This window comes from Ricinus communis, chromosome 4 (genome assembly GCF_019578655.1).
Source record: "Ricinus communis isolate WT05 ecotype wild-type chromosome 4, ASM1957865v1, whole genome shotgun sequence".
Taxonomy (NCBI): domain Eukaryota; kingdom Viridiplantae; phylum Streptophyta; class Magnoliopsida; order Malpighiales; family Euphorbiaceae; genus Ricinus; species Ricinus communis.
In genome coordinates this window covers 3,267,616-3,276,380 of record NC_063259.1, presented here as the reverse complement: position 1 = coordinate 3,276,380, position 8,765 = coordinate 3,267,616, and the positions used below count along the sequence as shown (strand labels likewise).

The window sequence follows — 8,765 nt, the reverse complement described above, 5'->3', positions numbered from 1 at the left end:
CAATGTCCAGCCATTACTTGCTTCCATCTCATGACTTGGAAGCGGCTCTCATTATCAGCATTCTGAAATGTCCATAAGGGATGTCGACCAGGTGTGGATGGATTTGCAATTGGTGCTCTTCGTGCTCGAACTAGTTACTGTTGTAGGGGAGGTGCTGGTGCTGGTGCTAGTGCTGGTGCTGATGAAGGTGAAGTAGAGGAAGATGTTCCTTCACCACGCGGGCGCTTGCTGGTAGCGGCGTGTTGCGGTTGCTTTCGATGGGATTGATCGCGGTCCCTCATATTGCCTAATACAGCCAATCATTAGTATTCGAACAAGAAATCAAGTTAACATAAATTATACTGAAAATTAAACAGTATAACGGCTATAATTTGACTAACAAAAAACTTTAGACTTAAAGCTAAGACTAATTCACAATTACATTGTAGCCCACATTATTGCGCACTAAATAAAGAAAATTTATGCTATTAATTTTTCATAATAAAATTCCATAAATAAACTTTATTGCTGTTGAACCCCACACTTAACATTTCATTATTCAAAATCACATAAACATAGCAACTACTCTAAACTAAATCTAATCTAAGTCAAATTTAAGCAGTGTAACAAAACAAAACAATAACTCAATCTAAGCAATAAAGATTTACAACTACTAAAGCATATCAAAATGTCCTAAATAATAAAAACTACATAAAAGAAAAATCAAATTTAATCAAATAAAAGCAAAAGGCGAAGAGACTTACTTGAAATTGCCGTGACAGGTAAGAAAAATCAAAGACAAAGAAAAAACAACACCTTAGAGCTTAGAGAGGGAAAAGTAGGAGAATTTTTGAAAAGGCTTGCTTATATAGTCACGGGGTTTAGCACGGGCGAGTGCAAGGCCATGCTGGTCAGCATGGCCAGGACTCGGCACGTGCTGAACCCTGAAGCTACATCCTTGTGCCAATCCACAATGGGTGAGGGCATGCTGTGCCGGTCAGCACGGCCTGGTGTTGTTACCCGTGGTGCCTTCGAAAGCCGTGGTGGACAGCTGGTTTTGCTTTGTGCTTTATGTGCATCTCCATCACAGGCTGGGGCACGGTCATGGTGATCAGAACGGCCTGGTGTTGCAGCCGGTGGTGGCCTCGGAAGCTGTGGTGGACAGCTATTTTCCCAAACTCTTCATGTGCATATTCATCATGGGTATAGCACGGCTTGGAGATCTATTATGCCCATGGAAACCATGGTGGGCGTGTGAAGTCCAATCTTTCCTTCACCATCTCGAGTTGCCAAACTCCCTACCTATGTTCAACACATATACGCACACATTTAGGCTATAATTCAAGTAAAATGTATCAAACAGGGAAGTCCGTCTTGACCAATTACCAAAAATCCAACTTAAGCTACTCAAACCCTAAATTCATACAACTATGTTTAGTATATAAAGTAAGTGTTCTAAAGATCATCAAGCATGCAAATGATTGATAACATAAAAGTAAAGCGAAAAACATAAAACTAAAATGGGAATGCCACCCAGGGGCGCTTCTTTTTGGTTCTTGAGTCATTTAGCTGGACTCGACACTGATCATCCTTGCAGATACAAACTCATGTTAACCCACTGCTCAATCTCCAATGAGTTTCCGTGATACACCTTGAGCCTATGTCCATTGACATTGAAATCACCCTTCTCGGGATGATGAAGTTCGACTGTGCCATATGGGAAACTTGCTTAACCACGAACGGCCCCGACCATTGACTCCTGAGCTTTCCTGGAAACAAACGAAGATGTGAGTTATATAGCAACACTCTATCTCCAATCTGAAACTCCTTGGAACCTTTGAGCCTCTTATCATGCCACTTCTTTGTTTTAGCCTTGTAAATTGAAGAGTTTTCATATGCCTGTTGACGCCACACCTCCAATTCACTCAGTTGCCATTATCTCTCCTTACCTACAGAATCAATATCAAAATTGCAAGTTTTAAGGGCCCAAAGAGCCCTATATTCTAATTACTTTCCATACACAAGCCTATAGGGCGTCAAACCTATGGAGGTTGCAGTTATAAAAGCCCATAATGCATCATCTAGTTTCGAAGCCCAAGCTTTCCTACTTACACCTACAGTTCTCTCTAAGATACGTTTTAAACCCCTATTAGTAACCTCAACTTGCCCACTAGTCTGTGGGTGGTAGGGAGTAGAGAACTGATGCGTTACACCATAGCGCCTGAGTGCCTTCTCCAATTGAGCGTTGCAAAAATTGTTCCCTTATCACTAATTAGCGCTCTAGATGTGCTGAACCTAGCAAATAACCTCTTAAGGAACCTACAAACAACTCTGGCATCATCATTAGGTAAGGCGTGTGCCTCAAGCCATTTGGAGAAATACTCAACAGTCAAGAGGATATACTTATTGCCATTTGAAGAAGGGAAGGGTCCCATGAAGTCAATACCCCAAACATCGAATATCTCAACAATTTGTATACTAGTTTGGGGCATTTCATCACGAGCAGAGATGTTACCTGAGTGCTAACAAGCGTCGCAAAGTTGAATAAATGTCCTAGCATCCTGGAAGATAGTTGGCCAATAAAAGCTTGCATCCAACACCTTCCGAGCAGTATGGTTCGCCCCTTGATGGCCTCCTATGGGTCCTTCATGACAGTGCCTCAAAATCTGGAGACTCTCTTCGCCATAAACACATCGGCGAATGACCTGGTCTGTATACACTCGATATAGAAAGGGATCTTCCCAAATGTAGTATTTCAAATCAACAAATAATTTCTTCTTTTTCTGATAAGTCATACCCTTTGGTAAGACCCTAGCCATAAGGTAGCTAGCATAATCAGAAAACTAAGAGAGAATCAGAGTATACCTTCAATGAATACAATTGCTCCTCTAGAGATCGATCATCTATCGTGCTCTCATCAATTACTTCCAAGCACGGATTCTCCAGTCTGGATAGGTGATCCGCTGCCAAATTTTATGCGCCCTTCTTATCTCTAATCTCAATGTCGAACTCCTGCAACAATAAAATCCATCTAATCAATCTTGGCTTAGCATCATGCTTATTAAATAAATACCTCAAGGCTGAATGGTCAGTGAAGACGATGGTCTTTGATAAGACGAGGTATGATCTGAATTTGTCGAAGGCATAAACAACAACCAACAACTCCTCAATCATATTATCAAAAATGGCCATCTTTCACCACTGAAACGTAGCCGATGCATTGCATAGACCAAAAGGCATCCGTCTATAATCAAAGGTCCCGTAGGGGCAGGTGAAAGTTATCTTCTCTTGGTCTTCAGGTGCAATTGGGATCTGAAAATATCCTGAAAAACCATCAAGGAAACAGTAAAACATATGTTGATAGGACACAAATAGTTATATTTATTGTGTTTAATTCCCTTACGGTTTGGTTGAATAATGTACTTAATTATGGAAATTCTATTTATTCTGACTTAGGTGATGAAATATCAAGGATGGAACAAAATTCAGCCTAAAGACATGTTTTAAGTCATCACTTGTCAAAAACAAAGTCTTTTGGAGGAGATGCAGAAATGTGCATAGAAGATCATTGTCGACAAGGCGTGACCACGCCTTACAGCTCATGAGCTCCGCAGAAATCCATACAGAAGACTACTGTCGACAAGGCGTGACGACGCCTTGCGTCCCATAAGCTGCTGAAAGATGCAAAAGAGAGCTTCGAAATTTTCAGAGATTAATTTGTGATCGACCCATCTTTAGTTAATTTTCTTTATTTTTGGAAGTGTTGGATTAAGAGAACTTTCTCCTATGTATTTAGGATTTTAATTTATTTAGATCACTCTTTATCTTATCCTTCCTTATAGGGATAAGATTATATAGGAAGCTTATTTCTTTTTGATAAAGATTCTATTATTAGGGTTTAGGGTTTTACTTCCTATATAAGGACGGCTGGAAGTACTCTTATTCATTGATATTCTTAATTCTTCTTCTATTCTACACAATTCTTGTGAATTCTTACTCCACCATGAATGGCTAAGTTTTTAGTTTCTAATTCAAGAGTGAATAAATTCCAATTGTGATTTTGTGAGGCTTTGTGCTTAACAGAATTCTTCTTTAATTCAAGTATTCTTTATTTCTTGTTCTTACTATTTATGAATTATTGATATTGATTGAACTGACGACTCAACTTTGATATTGATTTTTCTATCGCTAAGCTTTGAGTTTGTGATCCGTAATTGTCATGAACGATTGACATAAGTAGCAAGGAGCTGGCTCATGTATGTGTGATTATGGCTTATTCAAATTACATAGCTTGCATGATAGGCTCTAGGAAAATAAAGGAACAAGGTTAATTCAATTGCAGTTATCTCAATTAATTAATGCTGATTTAGTCATTCTCATTATTCTTAATGCTATCATTAAGTTGATATGGAACGCTATTGTGCCCAGTTGACTAATGGTAAGTTTTGATTTGGATGTTGGGTTTGAGTCAATTATATTAGGAGAATTACACTTGTTGCGGCTTTTTCGAATAAGTAGACTAAGTACTTGAATAGAAAAATTGATATTTTAGCCTATGATCATGATTACAATTGGATGGAATTAGCACTCTTGAATTGGAAATTTGTTAAGATTGATTTTTATTTACTTTAATATTCAGCCTTCATTATTTTATGCTTATTTATAATTTTGATTCAAACATTCAAAATCCCCCCATTTTTATTTTACTTTGAGAAGCTATCCACATTGGTTCCTTTGGGATTCGACCTAGTTTCACTTTTTCTACAAATTAGTTTAAGAAAATCAGTAATTTCTTTTAAAGGGCTTCGACAACTCGTTCAAATTTGGCACCGTTGCCGGGGAACCTATTTTAGTTTCTCATTGATTAATTTATTTTTTTATGACTCGTTCTTCTCAAGATATTGATTTACAGTTTAATCCTAAAATTGAGAAGACAGCGCGTCCATTAAGAAAGGAGACTAGACAAAGAAAAAGTTGTCTCATAGAGGAGTTGGAAATAGATTTGGCTATTGGTGACACATCTATTCCTCAAGAAGTTATAGAAAATATGGCGAACAGAACTCTCAAAGAGCTAGCTGAACCGAATTTAAATCAACAATCTTTATGCATTACATTTCCTAATATTGCAGTTGATTTTGAATTAAAATCCGGTTTAATTCACTTACTCCCTTCTTTTCGTGGATGTGCAGGTGAAGATCCTCATAAACATTTGAAAGAATTCCATATTGTATGCTCCGGAATGAAGCCACATGGTGTGACAGAAGAGCAAATAAATCTTAGAGCTTTTCCCTTTTCTTTAAAGGATAAAGCAAAAGATTGGCTCTATTATCTACCCTCTGGTTCAATAACAACATGGAATAAGATGAAAAGATTGTTCTTAGACAAGTTCTTCCCTGCAACAAGAGCTGCCAACATCAGAAAAGAAATTTGTTGCATAACACAGTTCACTGGAGAAACATTGTATGAGTATTGGGAAAGGTTCAAGCAACTATATACTAAATGCCCACATCATCAAATCTCTCCGCAACTCCTAATCCAATACTTCTATGAAGGATTACTGCCAATAGATAGGAGTATGATTGATGCAGCAAGTGGTGGAGCTTTGGTAGACAAGACACCTGAAGAAGCCAAGTAATTGATTTCAAACATGGCTGAACATTCTTAACAATTTGGTATAAGGGCTGATAGAGCTACAAGGCAAGTTAATGAGGTAAGCACTAAAAATCTTGAAAATCAAATTTCTAATTTAACTGCTTTGGTTCGTCAAATGGATGTAGGGCAATTGCAAATGGTAAAAGTTTGTGGAATATGTTCGGTCCAAGGACACCCTATCGATATGTGCCCAACATTGCAACAAGACATGATACAAGAGGCTAATGCTCTAAGCGGATATACTAGTCAACCTCAAAGGAAGTATGACCCTTTTTCCAATCATTATAATCCTGGATGGAGAGATCACCCAAATTTGAGCTATGAGAACCAATGAGGACAACAAAAGTATCCTTCCTAGAATTTCAACAAACAACCTCAAGCTTCAAATTCAGGTATGTCCTTGGAAGATATTGTTAAAAATCTTGCTAACAATAATCTTCAATTTCAACAGGAAACAAGGTCAAGCATTCAGAATTTCGACAATCAAATAACTCGATTGGCTACGTCAGTTAGTAAATTGGAGGCTTAAAATTTTAGAAAACTACCTTCACAACCAGAAATAAATCCAAAGGAGAACGTTAGTGCAATTTCTCTAAGAAGTGGAAAGGAGATTCCTTTAGGCTCGATTCCACTTAAGGAAAGTGAACTTAGCAAGGAAAATTAAGAAGAAGCTTCCTCCAAGGCATCACGTAGGGTAAGATTTGATCCTCCCCTATCTCTTTCATCTCACACTCCATTAATTCCTTTTCCTAGCAGATTAGCAAAACCAAAAGAAGATGAGCAAGAAAAGGAGATCTTGGATACATTTAGGAAGGTGGAGATAAATATCCCACTATTGGATGCTATCAAACAAATTCCTAAATATGCAAAGTTCTTGAAGGAATTGTGCACCAACAAAAGAAGAATGAAGAGAAAGAAGAAAGTAGTGGTAAGTAAGAATGTGTCAGCAATCTTACAAAAGAATATGCCAGGAAAATGCAAAGATCCAGGTATGTTTTCATTACCTTGTGTTATTGGTAATACGAAAATTAAGTGTGCCATGTTAGATTTGGGAGCTTCCATTAATGTCATGCCATTTTCTATTTATCAAAGATTTAAAACTAAATGACTTGTAAAAAACTAGTGTAGTGATTCAATTAGCTCATCATTCTTTCATTCATCCCCTTGGGGTAGTTCAAGATGTTTTGGTGCAGGTTAATGAGCTCATACTCCCTGTCGACTTTTACATTTTGGAAATGGATGGCAGTTCCTCATCAAAATCAGCCTCAATTTTGTTAGGACGACAATTCATGAAAAGTGCTAAGACAAAGATTAATGTAGATGAGGGTACTCTCTCCGTAGAATTTGATGGAGAGATTGTTAAATTTAATATTTTCGATGCAATTAAATACCCTAATGATGTACATTCTCTTTGCCATATTGGGTAATTGATCCAATCGTGCAGGAAGTTTTTACAGAAGAAAGTGTTGGTGATGAGCAAGAATTGGATAAAAAATCTAATTTTGAAGGAAATGATTATGAGATTGGTGTAGAAGAATTATTTTCAGCAACAATATCTGAACCGACAAATCTCAATGCTGAAATCTCTAATACTAATGACAAGATGTTACCTTCAATTGTGCAGGCACCAAAACTAGAGCTGAAAGCTTTACCGGATCACCTAAAATACGTGTATTTAGGTAATAAGGAGACATTGCCTGTTATCATCTCAAACGGACTAACAATGAAACAGGAAGGAAGATTGATTAAAGCTTTGAAGGAATACAAGGTTGCAATTGGTTGGACGTTGGCTAACATAAAAGGCATTAGTCCATCAATTTGCATGCACAGGATTTTGCTAGAGGATGATGCTAAGCCATCAAGGGAACCACAAAGGAGACTGAACCCAGCCATGAAAGAACTTGTCATGAAAGAGATACTCAAGCTGTTAGATGCAGGTATAATCTACCCAATCTCAGACAGCAAATGGGTAAGTCTGATTCATGTTGTCCCCAAGAAAACTGGAATGATTGTGGTAAGGAATTTGAACAATGAACTTGTACCAATGCATGTGCAAAATGGTTGGAGAATGTGTATAGATTTTAGGAAGCTTAATCAAGTAACTAGAAAAGATCATTTTCCCCTACCTTTCATTAACCAAATGTTAGAACGATTGGCGAGCAAATCTTTCTTCTGTTTTCTTGATGGCTTTTCAGGATTCTATCAAATTCCTATTGCACAGGAAGATCAAGAAAAAACAACATTCACTTATCCTTTCGGAACCTATGCTTATAGGCAAATGCCTTTTGGCCTCTGTAATGCTCCAGGTATGTTTCAAAGATGCATGATGAGTATTTTTTCTAAATATATTGAGAAATGCATTGAAGTATTTATGGATGACTTTACTGTGTATGGGGATTCATTTGATGAATGCTTAGAAAATTTAACCAAAGTTTTAAGGAGATGTATAGAGACAAACTTGGTTTTAAATTATGAGAAATGTCATTTTATGGTCACCCAAGGCATTGTATTAGGGCATGTGGTCTCCTCCAAGGGTATAGAGGTTGATAACGCAAAAGTAGACATAATTGCAAACTTACCATACCTTACCAATGTTAGGGAAGTGCGTCCTTTTCTAGGACATGCATGATTTTATCACAGATTTATCAAGGATTTCTCCAAGATCGCTTTGCCATTGACAAATTTACTGCAAAAAGAAGTTCATTTCGAGTTTGGGAATGAATGCAGAGAGGCGTTTGTTAAACTCAAAGATTTGTTGACAAGCACACCTATTATTCAACCACCTAGATGGGATTTACCTTTTGAAATCATGTGCGATGCAAGCAATTATGCAGTGGGAGCAGTTCTAGGGCAGCGGATTGAAAAGAAAAGTCATGTTATCTATTATACTTCCAGGACATTAAATTCTGCACAATGCAATTACTCCACGATAGAAAAGGAGCTTTTATCAATTGTCTTTGCTTTGGATAAATTTTGATCTTATGTGCTTGGTTCTAAAGTTATTGTGTATTCTGATCATGCAGCTTTGAAGTATCTTTTAGCAAAGAAAGAATCAAAACCAAGGCTAATTCGATGGATTTTGCTTCTTCAAGAATTTAACTTGAACATCAAGGATAGAAAAGGAGTGGAAAATT

General features: G+C 37.4%; 1 non-coding gene across 1 annotated transcript; it reads right to left on the bottom strand.

The window, feature by feature from the left end:
* Nucleotides 1-5,389: 5,389 nt before the first annotated feature.
* On the bottom strand, nucleotides 5,390-5,496 carry LOC112535017. Its single transcript, XR_003079223.2, has one exon. It is a non-coding gene; the product is annotated as a small nucleolar RNA R71 (small nucleolar RNA).
* Between the last annotated feature and the right edge of the window lie 3,269 nt (nucleotides 5,497-8,765).